This window comes from Salvia hispanica, chromosome 1, assembly GCF_029641045.1.
Source record: "Salvia hispanica isolate PSC_SH4W2 chromosome 1, Shi_PSC_v1, whole genome shotgun sequence".
NCBI lineage: Eukaryota > Viridiplantae > Streptophyta > Magnoliopsida > Lamiales > Lamiaceae > Salvia > Salvia hispanica.
In genome coordinates this window covers 65455445-65473829 of record NC_142692.1, presented here as the reverse complement: position 1 = coordinate 65473829, position 18385 = coordinate 65455445, and the positions used below count along the sequence as shown (strand labels likewise).

At 37.0% G+C, this 18385-nt stretch overlaps 1 pseudogene; it reads left to right on the top strand.

The window, feature by feature from the left end:
• Window positions 1-3257: 3257 nt before the first annotated feature.
• On the top strand, window positions 3258-3839 carry LOC148934416 (uncharacterized; annotated as a pseudogene).
• The last annotated feature ends 14546 nt before the right edge of the window (window positions 3840-18385 follow it).

Genomic DNA, 18385 nt, shown 5'->3' with positions numbered 1-18385 from the left:
TTAACATTTATTATATTAATAAAAATTCAATATATAATTTATATATTTACCATAAAATTGAAAGTTGTCTTTTTTTAGTTATCTATGTCATAAAATTAGTCAACGAAGTGTCGAATTAGGAGTAAAAAATTGAAAAATATAAATTTTACCGGGTTATCGGGCCAGCACATCGGGTTTTCAGGTCTGGCCCTAACGGGTTGCGGGTTAATCGGGTGCGGGCTTATCGGGTTTTATTTTTATTGAGCTAGAAATTTCCGACCCTAACCCTATAAATTTAGCGGGCTATTCGGGCCAGCCCACGGGTTGCGGGCTACATTGACATCCCTATTCAGGCCTAAAAGCTTTTGAAAATAATCTCTTATATCAAAATTTTCTTCTATAAAATGATTTTAAATTTTATATACTTTTTTTCTTTTTAGTTTGGAATCATATAAAATCTTCAAATTTTTATAGTTTTCTTCAATAATACTTGAAAAGAAGCCTTTCATCTCGATCAACTACAACATAATGGAGTGGCTAAACGAAAGAACATAATGGAGTGGCTGAACGAAAGAACAGGACCATCGTTAAGATGACTCGAAGCATGCTAAAGACAAAGAATTTGCTGAAAGAGCTTTGGACATAAGCAGTGTCGTGTGTCGTGTACCTGTGTAATAGGTCTCCAACAAAAAGTGTCTGGGGAATGACTCCTCAAGAAGCTTGGAGCGGAAGAAAACGAGGGATCGCCCACTTGAGAGTGTTCGGGAGCAAAGCCTGTGCACATGTACTAGATCAGACGAGGAGTAAACTTGATGACAAAAGCAAACCATTCATCTTCGTCGGGTACGACTCTAACACTAAAGGCTATAAGTTATATGATCCAACTTCGCAGAAAAGCATGATTAGCCGAGACGTGGAGTTCGATGAAGAAGTAGTATGGGATTTCGGCTCAAACAATAACTACACCTTCATACCTCTGTTTGGAGATCAAATAACAGGCGAGCAGACGAGAGAGAAGCAACAAGAACAAACAACTCCAACTACATGTCCAGCTCGGGTGGCCACAAAAGGAGCCAACAACTATTTCTGTGGATAACAAGTCGGTGATTGCGCTATCCAAAAATCCAGTGTCCCACAACCGAAGCAAGCACATCGACACCCGCTACCATCAGAGAATGCGTTGCAAATCATGAGATTCAAGTAGAGTATGTGAAATCGCAAGATCAAGTTGCCAATATTTTCACAAAGCCCCTCAAGTACGAAGACTTTATCAAGATCAGAATGCTGCTTGGAATGACAAATTAAGTTTAAGGGGAGATGTTGGAATATTAAAATGTAAACTTGATTTTATAAATATCTAGATATTAGTATCTAGATATTATACTAATATCTAGATATTTTGTAGAATTATCTAGAATAGGCATAAGAAAATATCAAGATATTTTGGTAGAATTAACTAGAGAAAGATTTTAGTAGAAATATCTAGATATTTAAGAAGAATTTCCTAGAATGTTAGGAAAATATCTAGATTTTTATGGAGAAAAAATCTAGATATAAAATACTAAAGAATCTAGTAGAGAATTCTAGAATATGAGATGTATGCCTATAAATATGGCATAGTTGTACCATTTTGAGTAGTTGAGAAGTTGAACAAGTTGTGAACTTGAGAGAGTATGAGATGTATGCCTATAAATAAAATGTTTCTTTTGTGTTCCCACATCACCAACCTCTCCTAAATCATTTCTCACATATTCTACCCATTCTCCTCTCAAATATTTCCTCCTAACTAAATTACTCCTCCAACATATACCTTATATATTCCAACAAATTCTACATATTCTTCTGCATTAATAAACATAACATAAATAATGGAATAGAAAAACAGAATTAGGAAGTAATCCACACAAATTTAGAAGAATTAAATCTCAGTAGGTCCATGTATCTTGTACTCCCACTCTTCATGTATCTCGGACTCCAACTCATCATGTAATTTTATTACAAAATAAAGGTTCATTATAGGAATATCATAAGCTTGAGTTGTTTCATTATCGACATTAATACACTAAATTAACTAAAATCAAACTATAAAAATGGCGAAATAACTCACAAATGGCAATGCATCGTAGAACACATCCTCATCCATGACCACGTAATCCTTAATAAGTAGGAAGGATTAGATTAGATTTCAACAGAAACTGAATTAAACGAATATTATATATAAAGCAAATTAACAAATGATAAATGGAACAACGAGTACCAAGTGACAACAATTAAACGGTCAATTATAATGAATCAAGCAGTATTTGTTGGAATTAAAATTAATAAACTTGATTTTTGTAATAGGATTATCATACAAATATCTAGATTATAGAATTTTCTAGAATTAAGTAGGAGAATATCTAGATATTTTAGTAAAAATATCTAGATATTTAAGTAGAATTCCCTAGAATGTTAGGAAAATATCTAGATTTTTATTGAGAAAAAAACTAGATATAAAATATTAAAGAATCAAGTATAGAATTCTAGAATATGAGATGTATGACTATAAATATGTGACGGTTGTACCATTTTGCATAAGTTGAAGAAGTTGAGAACTTGAGAAAGTTTGAGAAATAAAGTGCTCTTAGTTTTCCCACATCACCTCTCCTAAACCATTTCCCATATATTCCACCCATTCTCCTCTCAAATATTTCCTTCAAACTAAATTACTCCTCCAACATATATCTTATATATTCCAACAGTATTTAAACTTATTTATTGCAAATTAACGATCGATTCTTCTCCTTATTTAGCGCGTAATTTAACGATCGGTTCTTCTCCTTATTTATCGCGTAATTTGTTGCAAATTAATGTTCGGTTCTTATCCTTATTTATTATTGCGCAATTTATTGCAAATCAACGAGTGCACCAACCCCATCCAAAACCTAGGTGCACTACCTATTTTCTCACAGCTGCCTCCCATATCAGTGAAGCTGACTGAAGGGAATTTCCTAATGTGACAATAACAGGTAGATGTAGCAATATATGGCTACGGGCTTGAAGCTTATCTCACATGAGAAACAAGTCCTCCTTCACAGATGATACCAGATCCATCAAGAGAATCAATGGTGATAAATCCAGTCTTTATATCATGGCAAAGACAAGATAGAAGAGTAGCAGGATGGTTGCTCTCTTCTCTGTCAGGGGGAGCTCTTACTCTTGTTGTGGGGCTCAGGTCAGCAAGGGACATCTGGAGTGCCCTTGAGACCAATTTCGCCAACCGTTCTACTGCCAAGGTTATGCAGTATAGGCAGCAACGACAAAATTTGAGAAAGGACTCACTCACAATGAGTGAGTATATCAGTAAGATGAGGACTTACTTTGATCTTCTTAGCTTTGTTGGGTGCAGGATATCTGATGCAGAGCAAATCTTACTTATTCTGGGAGGTTTGGGCCAAGAATATGACCCAGCCGTGTGTGCAATCACTTCAAGAATAGATCCATGGAGTCTTGGAGATGTCAGTCCATTCCTACTGAGTTTTGAGTCCAGGATGGAGACAACAAGAGCCCACACTGCCAGTTCTGAGGGTTCACAGCCTATGCTCAACCTTGTGCAATAATCTGGTCATAAGAGAGATACACCACCCTACACCAACAAATTTGATTCTGGAGGAGGAAGAGGAGGTTCCAGAAATCAAAGAGGTGGCAGAGGTGGTAGGGGTTTTGGAAGAGGAAGCAACAAAATCATCTGTCAGTTGTGTGAAAAGCCAGGCCACTCAGCTACGAAGTGTTGGCACAGATTTGAGCAGAACTATACTCCTCCTCAAGTCCAGTTCAGAGGCAGGGCACCACCACAACAACAAGGATATTTCCGACCCTAACCCTATAAATTTAGCGGGCTATTCGGGCCAGCCCACGGGTTGCGGGCTACATTGACATCCCTATTCAGGCCTAAAAGCTTTTGAAAATAATCTCTTATATCAAAATTTTCTTCTATAAAATGATTTTAAATTTTATATACTTTTTTTCTTTTTAGTTTGGAATCATATAAAATCTTCAAATTTTTATAGTTTTCTTCAATAATACTTGAAAAGAAGCCTTTCATCTCGATCAACTACAACATAATGGAGTGGCTAAACGAAAGAACATAATGGAGTGGCTGAACGAAAGAACAGGACCATCGTTAAGATGACTCGAAGCATGCTAAAGACAAAGAATTTGCTGAAAGAGCTTTGGACATAAGCAGTGTCGTGTGTCGTGTACCTGTGTAATAGGTCTCCAACAAAAAGTGTCTGGGGAATGACTCCTCAAGAAGCTTGGAGCGGAAGAAAACGAGGGATCGCCCACTTGAGAGTGTTCGGGAGCAAAGCCTGTGCACATGTACTAGATCAGACGAGGAGTAAACTTGATGACAAAAGCAAACCATTCATCTTCGTCGGGTACGACTCTAACACTAAAGGCTATAAGTTATATGATCCAACTTCGCAGAAAAGCATGATTAGCCGAGACGTGGAGTTCGATGAAGAAGTAGTATGGGATTTCGGCTCAAACAATAACTACACCTTCATACCTCTGTTTGGAGATCAAATAACAGGCGAGCAGACGAGAGAGAAGCAACAAGAACAAACAACTCCAACTACATGTCCAGCTCGGGTGGCCACAAAAGGAGCCAACAACTATTTCTGTGGATAACAAGTCGGTGATTGCGCTATCCAAAAATCCAGTGTCCCACAACCGAAGCAAGCACATCGACACCCGCTACCATCAGAGAATGCGTTGCAAATCATGAGATTCAAGTAGAGTATGTGAAATCGCAAGATCAAGTTGCCAATATTTTCACAAAGCCCCTCAAGTACGAAGACTTTATCAAGATCAGAATGCTGCTTGGAATGACAAATTAAGTTTAAGGGGAGATGTTGGAATATTAAAATGTAAACTTGATTTTATAAATATCTAGATATTAGTATCTAGATATTATACTAATATCTAGATATTTTGTAGAATTATCTAGAATAGGCATAAGAAAATATCAAGATATTTTGGTAGAATTAACTAGAGAAAGATTTTAGTAGAAATATCTAGATATTTAAGAAGAATTTCCTAGAATGTTAGGAAAATATCTAGATTTTTATGGAGAAAAAATCTAGATATAAAATACTAAAGAATCTAGTAGAGAATTCTAGAATATGAGATGTATGCCTATAAATATGGCATAGTTGTACCATTTTGAGTAGTTGAGAAGTTGAACAAGTTGTGAACTTGAGAGAGTATGAGATGTATGCCTATAAATAAAATGTTTCTTTTGTGTTCCCACATCACCAACCTCTCCTAAATCATTTCTCACATATTCTACCCATTCTCCTCTCAAATATTTCCTCCTAACTAAATTACTCCTCCAACATATACCTTATATATTCCAACAAATTCTACATATTCTTCTGCATTAATAAACATAACATAAATAATGGAATAGAAAAACAGAATTAGGAAGTAATCCACACAAATTTAGAAGAATTAAATCTCAGTAGGTCCATGTATCTTGTACTCCCACTCTTCATGTATCTCGGACTCCAACTCATCATGTAATTTTATTACAAAATAAAGGTTCATTATAGGAATATCATAAGCTTGAGTTGTTTCATTATCGACATTAATACACTAAATTAACTAAAATCAAACTATAAAAATGGCGAAATAACTCACAAATGGCAATGCATCGTAGAACACATCCTCATCCATGACCACGTAATCCTTAATAAGTAGGAAGGATTAGATTAGATTTCAACAGAAACTGAATTAAACGAATATTATATATAAAGCAAATTAACAAATGATAAATGGAACAACGAGTACCAAGTGACAACAATTAAACGGTCAATTATAATGAATCAAGCAGTATTTGTTGGAATTAAAATTAATAAACTTGATTTTTGTAATAGGATTATCATACAAATATCTAGATTATAGAATTTTCTAGAATTAAGTAGGAGAATATCTAGATATTTTAGTAAAAATATCTAGATATTTAAGTAGAATTCCCTAGAATGTTAGGAAAATATCTAGATTTTTATTGAGAAAAAAACTAGATATAAAATATTAAAGAATCAAGTATAGAATTCTAGAATATGAGATGTATGACTATAAATATGTGACGGTTGTACCATTTTGCATAAGTTGAAGAAGTTGAGAACTTGAGAAAGTTTGAGAAATAAAGTGCTCTTAGTTTTCCCACATCACCTCTCCTAAACCATTTCCCATATATTCCACCCATTCTCCTCTCAAATATTTCCTTCAAACTAAATTACTCCTCCAACATATATCTTATATATTCCAACAGTATTTAAACTTATTTATTGCAAATTAACGATCGATTCTTCTCCTTATTTAGCGCGTAATTTAACGATCGGTTCTTCTCCTTATTTATCGCGTAATTTGTTGCAAATTAATGTTCGGTTCTTATCCTTATTTATTATTGCGCAATTTATTGCAAATCAACGAGTGCACCAACCCCATCCAAAACCTAGGTGCACTACCTATTTTCTCACAGCTGCCTCCCATATCAGTGAAGCTGACTGAAGGGAATTTCCTAATGTGACAATAACAGGTAGATGTAGCAATATATGGCTACGGGCTTGAAGCTTATCTCACATGAGAAACAAGTCCTCCTTCACAGATGATACCAGATCCATCAAGAGAATCAATGGTGATAAATCCAGTCTTTATATCATGGCAAAGACAAGATAGAAGAGTAGCAGGATGGTTGCTCTCTTCTCTGTCAGGGGGAGCTCTTACTCTTGTTGTGGGGCTCAGGTCAGCAAGGGACATCTGGAGTGCCCTTGAGACCAATTTCGCCAACCGTTCTACTGCCAAGGTTATGCAGTATAGGCAGCAACGACAAAATTTGAGAAAGGACTCACTCACAATGAGTGAGTATATCAGTAAGATGAGGACTTACTTTGATCTTCTTAGCTTTGTTGGGTGCAGGATATCTGATGCAGAGCAAATCTTACTTATTCTGGGAGGTTTGGGCCAAGAATATGACCCAGCCGTGTGTGCAATCACTTCAAGAATAGATCCATGGAGTCTTGGAGATGTCAGTCCATTCCTACTGAGTTTTGAGTCCAGGATGGAGACAACAAGAGCCCACACTGCCAGTTCTGAGGGTTCACAGCCTATGCTCAACCTTGTGCAATAATCTGGTCATAAGAGAGATACACCACCCTACACCAACAAATTTGATTCTGGAGGAGGAAGAGGAGGTTCCAGAAATCAAAGAGGTGGCAGAGGTGGTAGGGGTTTTGGAAGAGGAAGCAACAAAATCATCTGTCAGTTGTGTGAAAAGCCAGGCCACTCAGCTACGAAGTGTTGGCACAGATTTGAGCAGAACTATACTCCTCCTCAAGTCCAGTTCAGAGGCAGGGCACCACCACAACAACAAGGATATTTCAACCCATCAGCACACCTTGTTCAGACAGTGCCAAGGTCTCCATCAGGCTCATTTTCTCTTGGGAATCCATCAGAGTTCAATTTTGACTCAAGTGCTTCTACCAGCTGGTATCCAGATTTAATATATTGGAGGTAAAAACTTGGTACTTGGAAATGGATCTCTTGTTTCTATTGCATATATTGGTGAATCTTCTTTTAAGTCTCATTCTGTCAATCTTTCCAGAGAGCTATCTCTTAAGAACCTCTTACATGTTTCTAGTATCACCAAGAACCTTCTTAGTGTTTCCTAATTTGCTGAGGATAACTCAGTGTTTTTTGAATTCCATCCTAACTTTTGCTTTGTTAAGAATCTGGGAACCAGGGAAACCATCCTCAAGGGAACCCTTGACAAGGGATTATATCACTTCCTAGTTGACCATTCACCAATCAAGAGAAGCTGTAGCTCCATTTCTTCTTCCAGCCAAGATATCCCAGCTGTTCACTCTCTCAGCATGGCCACTTCAAACTCTAGCAGTAGTTCAAAACTTAATCCTTGTCTAGATAGAGTCTTGTGGCATAATAGACTAGGACATCCTACTCAAGATGTTGTTAAACTTGCTTTGAACAGTTGTAAAATTTCTTTTACTTCAATGAAAGATCCTTCGCTTTGACATCCACATTGTGTCTCTAAAGCTCATAAACTGTCTTATTCTTTATCACATTCTGTCTTTAACTCACCTCTTGAATTGGTTCATAGTGATTTATGGGGTCCATACCCAGTTATATCCAGAAATAGTTTTAGATATTATGTGTCCTTTGTAGACCATTAGTCAAGATACACCTGGATTTACCTTTTGAAACACAAGAGTGATGTCTGCACTGTGTTCAAACAATTCAAGGCAATGACTAAAAATCTTCTCAATTCCAAAATTAAAATTTTTCAGTCTGATTGGGGCGGTGAATTCCAGAGTCTAACTTCATTTATGAAAAAGAGTGGAATCATTCATAGAATCTCTTGTCCTTACACTCCACAGCAGAATGGCTTTGCTGAAAGAAAACATAGGCATGTAGTTGAAACCGGTCTAACTCTTCTAGCTCAGTCTTTTCTTCCTCAGAAATTCTGGGATGATGCTTTTGCTATTGCAGTGCATCTCATAAATCGTATGCCATCAAAAGTCATCAAAAACTTGTCTCCATTTGAGAAATTGTTCTCTAAGAAGCCTGATTACTCTACTCTAAAGGTTTTTGGTTGTCTTTGTTATCCTCTGATCAGACCATACACCAAACACAAGCTAGATTTCAGGTCTGTCAAAGCCACATTCTTAGGATATATTGATTCACACAAAGGATACAAAGTCCTTCTCCATGATGGAAGAGTATTAGTCTCTAGAGATGTTATTTTTGATGAGCTCACTTTTCCATACCAGTTAGAATCTCTCATCAAAATTCAACAAAAACCTATTTCTGTTCTAGGACAGCTGCCTTGTCCTTCATCATCCCCTATACTCATTTCCAATATTCCACCCTCACCATCTGTTCCCCCTCCCTCTGCCATACTCCACCATTCTGATCAGATTCCTTCTACCTCAAACACTAATTCAGATCACTTAGCTTCTCATCATTCTCCTCAAACTTCTCACTCCAGCTCTTCAGCTTCACCTCTCCTCACTGACCCTCAGCCTGATCCACCTACTCAAAAACATCAGCCTACTCATTACATGACTTCCAGGTCAAAAGCTGGGGTCTTGAAACCGAAAATCTATTCCTTATCCCTTTCACCGTATCTCATTCCAAGATCAGCCTTTGATGCACTGCTCATTCCCATCTGGAAAGCTGCCATGTTGGCTAAATTTATTGCTCTTCTCAAGAACAAAACTTGGTTCTTAACTACTCTTCCACCAGGCAAAAACCTTATAGGCTGCACTTGGGTGTTTAAACTCAAGTTTCACCTCTCTGGAGCTATTGCTAGACACAAAGCAAGGCTTGTTGCTCAAGGTTTTGGTCAGCAACCGGGTTTTGATTTCAATGAGACCTTCAGTCCAGTGGTTAAACCAACTACTATAAGGTTTATTCTGAGTTTGGTAGTTTCTTTTGGCTGGGCAGTTACACATCTAGATGTTAACAATGCCTTCCTTAATGGTACTCTACAAGAAGATATTTACATGAAACAACCGTTGGGATTTGAGCAGGGTGGCCCTCACCTGGTCTGCAAATTGAATAAGACAATATATGGCCTCAAGCAAGCTTCAACGGCATGGTTTTTCACTATACATTCTGTGTTGTTATCTCTTGGTTTTTCTCAGTCTCGGGCAGATACTTCTATGTTCTTCAGGAAGAGAGGGGCTGAAGTCATCTATCTTTTGATTTATGTGGATGATATGTTGGTTACAGGTAACTCTCCATCTTCCATCCAAAAGGTTATATCTCAGTTGAATGCCCATTTTTCTTCAAAAGATCTTGGGGAGGTAAGCTTGTTTCTAGGAGTGGAAGTGGTTAAGACTGCTGAGAATGGGCTGCATTTATGCCAGTCCAACTACATCAAAGATCTTCTAAAGAAGGCTAACATGACAGGAGCAAAAGGTTGTCCAACTCCCATTGTTTCAAGTTGTGAATTTGGTGAACTTGTTGAAGATGCCAAGTTGTATAGAAGTATTGTGGGGGCTTTACAATATGCAACAATCACTCGGCCTGATATAAATTATGATGTGAACAAGGTCAGTCAATATATGTATTCACCATTAGACACGCACTGGAGAGCAGTCAAGATGATCAGGAACCTTGGATTTTGGGATTCAGATTCATAAATCAAATGGAGATGTTTCAGCATTTTCAGACTCAGACTGGGCTGCAGATTTGGATGACATAAGGTCAACAACAGGATTCTATACTTATTTTGGAAGAAACTTGATTTCTTGGTGTGTGAAGAAGCAAACTGTTGTAGCAAGATCAAGTACTGAGGCAGAGTACAGAGTACAGAAGTCTTGCTCAAGCTGCTTCTGAAGTGGCATGGTTGAATTCTTTACTGGGAGAACTGAATATTAGGAAGAAGACAAGTGATGTGATTTGGGTGGATAACATGAGTGTCATAGCCTTGGCATCAAATCCTGTGTTACATGCCAAAACCAAGCATATAGAGCTTGACATACACTTTGTCCGAGACAAAGTTCTGGCAAAGGAAATTGATTTAAGGCATGTTCCAATAAAAGATCAAATATCAGACATCTTCACCAAGCCTCTTAGTAAACAATCATTCGTGAAGCTAAGAGAAAGACTTGGTCTAGTTTCTTTAGCCTCACTCGGATTGAGGGGGAGTGTTAGAGAACTTGGTGAAGAGACCAATCCTCAAGATAAAGTTATGTGCAACATTGAAGTAAAGGAAGATGATCCTACATGTAAAGGGAAGGTTGACATGGCTGATTGCATTGCTGAAGTATTGTATGCAATCTCAGCTTGGTGAAAGTACTGCCAGTGAGCCAACAGTTGTGTCAAGGGACCACCAATGTAATTGGAGAGACGTGTTGATCAAAGGAGTAATGAAGAAAGCAGTGTAGTAGACTTTGTTGTGATTAGTCTGTTAAGTGTGAGTTTATGTTGCAGTACATGGATTAAGAACTAGTTCTAGATGGATATATATATATAGGGATGTATTCAAATACTTTTCATATCTTTTGTCCTTTTTCCTTCTTAATCCTAGCCCCACGATTTTATCATCTGACGGTTAGATTAATGCCACATGTCATTTAATAATGCACATTTTCATTCTAATAATGCACAACGGCTAATAATGCAACATTATAGACTAATAATGCACATTTTCATTCTAATAATGCACAGCGGCTAATAATGCAACATTATAGACTAATAATGCATTGATCACAACCATCCAATTCAAGGATCCAAGGGCTGAGATTAAGAAGGAAATATGACACTTAGGGTGCAAAGGAGCCTAACGCACCCCTATATATATATATCCACAAATCCACCCTTAAAGACCGAACTAGACACCAAATTAGGGCCACTCATTTTTTTTTCTTAATCTTATGGTTATGATTAATTTATAATTAATTTAATATTTTATTAAATAAAAACTTTTTTATTTTTTTAAATTTTTTTAATTTTTTTTAATTTTTTTAAAATTTTTAAATTTTTTATTTTATTTTTTTTATTCGATAAAAACTTGGTGGAGTAAATAATGAACTATATTCACTACATAATGAACTAAATGAATGTATGTAATGAACTTATTACTTCATTCAGTCGTGCTATTACTTCATTCCGTTAGTTTATTACTTCATTTATTCATGCTATTACTTCATTCTATTAGTTTATTACTTCATTCAGCCATGCTATTACTTCATTCCATTAGTTTATTACTTCATAATGTGTTATGACATAATTATCTTTCAGTTGGGTTTAGGGTTATTACTTTATTCCGTTAGTTTATTACTTCATTCAGTCATGTTATTACTTCATTCCGTTAGTTTATTACTTCATTCAGTCATGTTATTACTTCATTCCATTAGTTTATTACTTCACTCAGTCATGTTATTGTTATGAGCTTATTACTTCATTCAGTCGTGCTATTACTTCATTTCGTTAGTTTATTACTTCATTTTGTTAGTTTATTACTTCATTCCGTTAGTTTATTACTTCATTCAGTCATGTTATTACTTCATTCCATTATTTTATTACTTCATAATGTGTTATGACATAATTATCTTTCAGTTAGGTTAGGGTTATTACTTCATTCCGTTAGTTTATCACTTCATTCAGTCATATTATTACTTCATTCTATTAGTTTAGTACTTCATTCCGTTAGTTTATTACTTCATTCAGTCATACTATTACTTCATTCCGTTAGTTTATTACTTCATTCAATTATGTTATTACTTTATTTCATTAGTTTATTACTTCATTTTATTAGTTTATTACTTCATAATGTGTTATGACATAATTATCTTTCAGTTGAAGTAAATTTAGTATATAATGAATGCGGAAAATTACTTCATAACATACATTCATTTAGTTCATTATGTAGTGAATATAGTTCACTATTTACTCCAGCAAGTTTTTATCGAATAAAAAAAAATTAAAAATTCTAATTTTTTTTTAAATAAAAAAAAATTTAAAAAAAATTGAAATTTTTTTTTAAAAAAATAAAAACGTTTTTATTTAATAAAATATTAAATTATTTCTAAATTAATCATAACCATAATATAAAGAAAAATGAGTGGCCCAAATTTGGTCTCTAGTTCGGTCTTTAAAAAGGGTTCGACATTGGTCACAACTCTATATATATATATATATATATATATATATATATATATATATATATATATATATGTAACTGACAGGACTCTAGAAGTGCAGTGCTAGAAGATCATGAAACTACAAGAAAGGGGTCGTTGGATGCACTCTATTCCTTCAAAAAACCTCAATCCACTATAGTACAACTTAGCACATGGAAGTAAAGGATCGATCCCACGAGGAAGAAGGTGTTACGAAACTGCATTTGAGAATGTTTTGGGAAAAGGGGGTTGGCTGCTGACACGCAATTTTTGTGGGTCGAGAACTTAAAACTACTAGGTCTGAGAGATAGAAAACTTTACTCTACCTACTGCATTTTAGAATGTTTTGGGAATGTACGGAACATACACGACTGAGATATTTTAAGGCTCTAAAACAGCTGGAGTAAACTTAACTAGAAAGACTTTCCTAATTTGGACAGACAAGCATAAAGCGAAAAGCAAGACAAGTTTCCTTAAACTACCAGCGTCTGTAAAAGTATGCAGAAAAGTAAAAGAGACAAAGTAGATCGTACTGACAGGGTCTGGAGGATATGCAGAAAAAGTAAAGTACATGCAGAAAATTACTGACGTAAAGCAGATCTGGTTCTAACTACCAACAACTTCATCTTCTTCGGGAATCAAACGAGAATAGCAGATAAAATAGAGTTTTAAACACTATGAAAACAGAGCAAACTTTAGATCTAGACTTAAAACGAGAAATTAAGGCCTAAACTAACAGATCTACGCTACTGGACCTAAAGGATGAAGAAACAGAAAGGAAACAGCCATGATCATGCACAACGTAAACAGCAGAGACCAAATACGCGAAACTCCAACTCAAAAACACCAAGATTCAACAAATCCAAACATCTCCGTACGCAAATCCCCAACCTCCATCAACAAACCAACGTATTTCAGCTCCAAACATCCAATAACAAACAAGAATGAAAGCTAAAAGCAAGAGATAAACATAAACTCAGCGATATCCAACCAAAAGCAAACATAAACTTCCATAATAACTCGAAATAAGTCTGAATCCAGCAGATCAAAGTCAGAAACTAGAGTTGCGGACTTAAAAACCACAAAGTACTAAACGAAAGCAAGTAAGATTGTTTCTTCGCCTTCACAAGGCGGTGTTACACAGCAAAATAACGATGATAACGATGAGAACCACGGTGGTCAGAATCCTCCATGTCCAAGAGCGCAGCAGACGAAATAAAAATTTGAAGTGTGGAACTAGAGCTAGAGCTAGGAAAGTGTAGAAGTGGTTGTTCACGGCTCCTTTGTTCTTCAAGGTTGAGCTCTTTATATGTGTGAGGCTCTGATCCCTAGGGTATTCCTCTGGTGATTTGACGCTCTTGCCCTTGAGTAAGACTCTTTAAAATAATCTGCTCTCGCTCCATTCTGCTCCTGTCGCCAACTTTTGATTCTCCCAGGTCCGAACGACGACGTCTGATTTTTACTTCAATTCCATCTCTTTTGCATCTGCCAAGTCAGGTAACAGCAACTCCTACTCCTGGGTCCGGCAGATTTACTACGCACCTGAACTCATAAACGCACATTAGCGCCCCAAGTGCACAGAATTTTAACCCTAAACCGATGCATGAAACGAGCCTTATCAGTAACGTTGCAAAATTTTGAATTCAATGAAAGCTACAACTCATTTACATATGATATGTTTTTAGTATTATTATGCATTGCTTTCTTCAACATGAATTCCAATGCATCCTTTTAACGACTGCTATCACTATGTGGAGTTTGAGGCAACAACGACAATTTAGGGTGGTGGAGAGCAAATTAAGAAAATGGCATGCCGTATGAAAATATCCAGCAGGGAGGACAAAAGATGGGGTAGCTAATATTCTGCACCTTTTCCGGATCCTCCAATGCATTCACCCACATAAAAGGAACCTTACACCCCGTGGTGTCTGGTAGAATGAGTCCTCCTAACAAAATTAGGGCATGGATACATGCCCTTTGGATGTATACATATGTATGTAGTTCATCACCCAAAGGTATCCTCGTTTGATTGATCGGAGCGGTCATCAGCAAACCGCCTTGCTTTGTGTCTGTTGTTGTATTTGGTAGCCATCCCAATATATCTCAGCACTTGCTAGGCCAATCGGCATATCCGATATGAGGTCACGGCCTGTGATAACGCGACCGTCTGCTCTCAAACCCCAAATGGCTTGCATAACTTCTAAAGTCACCGTCGCCTCTCAAATCGGTAGATGGAAAGTGTGCGTTTCCGGCCTCCAACGCTCAATCAAAGCTGTGATAAGCTCATTGTCGACCTTCATCGACTTCCCACAATCCATCACGTCTTTGAAACCAAATATGTCAAGCCAATAATACATCACACTGTCATGAATTTCCACATCCCAAAACTTACTTTTCGTCCGTCGAACTTTGAAAAGTTGTGTTATGCCATCATTCAATAGTTTATCTTAAATGTGTTTTCTCTGAAGATATATACTGACGGATCTTCGGGTCCATATAATAACTGATGTGGAACCTTGTATTTTATGATCCATTAACCCAAGATGTATACCCATTGTGATGCTTGATCTAGATATTTTTTTTGTGAGAATTGAATTTCTATTTTATCAATCAGAGCAACCCAATAAGAAATAAGGAAACTAAGATGAACAAAGAAGTAAATAACATTGGATAGGGTGGAAATTGGGATACATAGTCATTGATGAAGCAAGTTAAGGCACTTACAACATAGCTAACATGTATTCATGGCTAGATCTTCAAGGAAACCACAAACCTCAAAGCATACCTCTACTTGATCCATGCTTGAACTAACAATTGATGGAAATCCCATACTTGAACTAGAAATTGATGGGAAAAGCAACCTAGAAAACTAGGAATTGGATAGGAAACTCTCTTCAAGAGGAACAAATCTCTCAAGCATCTATTTTCATCCAAGTCTAACTATAAAAAATGAGGAAAAATACTATTTAAAGCTTGGGTGGCCCGTTGGGCCAAAATGGGGACGGAAAATGTCACCCGGCCGCGTGGAACTTGTCTACACTGCGCGCCTTTTGTAAAACGGCCATAACTCCCTCCACCGGACTCCGATTGGGGCGTGCAAGGTACCCGCGCGAAACTCTTTCGATGTCAAAGACATTGGTAGTAGTTTCAGAGCTTTTGGACCTCATATGAATAGTCTGAATACTGATTGAATCCAGATGCAGGTACAAGCTTTGATGCACGGGTTCCATGATCGTATCATCCTCCCCTTCTTGGAAAGGATTTGTCCTCAAATCCGAGCCTTCTCTATTCCTCGCATCCTCGGGAGACCCTCTAGCTTTATTGGATCCTTGGCATGTCTTCTCTTTCATCCTTGGGCCCCAATCAACCCATGGCTCACGTCTAGCACTTGTGGTCATATCATCCTCCCCTTCTTGGAAAGAATTTGCCCTCAAATCCGGGTTCCGTACACCTATAAAATAGCACGAGATCAAATCAAATATCCAAGTAGGATGATAGAGATTAATACCACTTACGACTCTAATAGAAGTCACCATACCACGCGGTGGACACGCTCTATCAAGCTCGAAACTAATACATAAGTAATGTGAAACAAATACCTAGGCAATCTTTCACATTGAAGTCCCAAACAAAACCATGTGATGCATAGTCTTTGACAAAATGACAATAAAAGATGCCAATCCCATTGAACGGCTTAATTGTCATGCGTGGAAAACAAGTATTATGCCACATCACACAAGTATCACACAATTTGACCATTTTTGTCTCAAGCATTCTTAACAAGACTAGGCATACACAAGAAAGGGTCCTCATATGGTGCAAAATGGAAAATTATCAAGAGAGGCTTAAGCACAAAAATCTTATTCTCATGCTCATGCAACAAACAATCATTTTCAATCATAAACACATCATTCTTGCTCAAACAAGGAATACCCTTCCACAAATTGACAAACTTAAGTTCAACATATAGGGTAGGTTCATCATAATTCACATCAAGTTTGCAAGAAAGTGTCTCAACCAACAAACCAAGTTTATTACAAGGGATCTCACTCAATTATCCCAACAATTTCAAGAAATGATCAAAAAAATATGAGCAATGCATCCGTATACCTTCATGCACAACATGTAGAGTAAGAACAATACCATGCATAGGAAACTTGTGAGAAGAAACATCAAGTATCAAGAGAAATGTTTCCAAATTACCCCCACACAATTGCTCCAACAATTTTAAAATAATACCACAAACATGAGAACGATACAATTTTATGCCATTAATCACAACACCATCCACAAGAGACATATGAGTGGAAAAATCTTTCACAAAACAACCATAGAACACTCCAATCTCATTGAAGGGTTTAACCACTTTGCAATGAAGACATAGCAAACACCAAGTTCTAAAGTTATTATCCATGTTACTCCTCTTGGTCCTACTATCCTCATCCACATACTTATGAAGCTCAAAATTACCTACAAATGAAAGCTTAGACATCTTAGCATGAAAGAAAGTCACTCCAACAATCAAAGTAGAAGCCACAAGATAAATGTCATGTCTCTCATTGCTTGGATTTACCAAGAAAGGATCAATATATGGCGCAAAGGTAAATTTAGCATTCAAAGATTCAAGCTCACGAGACCACTTTTTACACAAGTCATCAATAACAAATCTATCAACATAAAGGGGCTTCTCTAATGTAATCTCATTCAATGAAACATCACAAGGAGATAAGGATAGTGCACTTGAACCTTGGGCAAGGAGTTCATCCACTTGCCCTTGTTCCTCTTGTTCCTTCTCCGGGTGAGTAGTTTCCAAGCCATGTACAACATGATGCTTCACTTTCATGCCTTCAATTAAATTTCCTACAAACTCATCAACACAAAAAGACATAGAAGAAGTATTAGTGGGTAAGGGTTTAGTTTCCTCACCAAGGGCAAAAGGCAAAGGATCATTTGGTGCCCACCCAAGGTTGACCTTAGAATCTAACAAGCACCCTTTACTCACTTGTGCTTGTGGTTTTTCTCTCATTTGATATTTTTCATTTCTCTCACCCCACCACTCTCTCTTGACTTTTGTACCTCACACTCTTGTCTTTTATCACGCTCTCTTGGCTTTTTAGACTCACATTCACTCTCAAGCCTTTTCTCTCTCTCTCACATTTTTTTTCTCTACTAATTTGGATTAAGCTCATCGAAAAGGAGAAATTTCCATATACATCAAGAGGCTTATGTGAGAAATGGAAAGAAGAGGATGTAGTCATAAGGCTTGATGAGTTACCTCTTTGGTTTGTGTCAACACCACCATGTGGGTAGGTAGGCCTCAATCGAGCTTTATATGAGACTTCTTCTTCAATTAGCCTCTCAAACCCATTATGGCTATCATGGTCTCTCAACCTCCTAAAATGCCACTCTCCATGAGACATGAGAGCTCGTATCCCTCTACTTCCCTTCTCAAGTCCATCTTCATGGTACCTTGTTTCATAGTCACCTTGATCATCACCATAGAGCTCAACTCTCCCTCGTTGATTGCTCATCCCAAATCTTGATCGGGGTTCCTCTTCATAGTACCTATCCCTCTTAAACCTATCCCCATAAGGCTCCGTCCCTCCGTGTTGGTTTCTGATAAGGCTAATTTCATGCATTGGTTATGTAGTGAAAAACATCACATTTCTGCTGGATCTAACAAGTTTTGTTAAGCCAGGTGTGTGTGTAGCGCT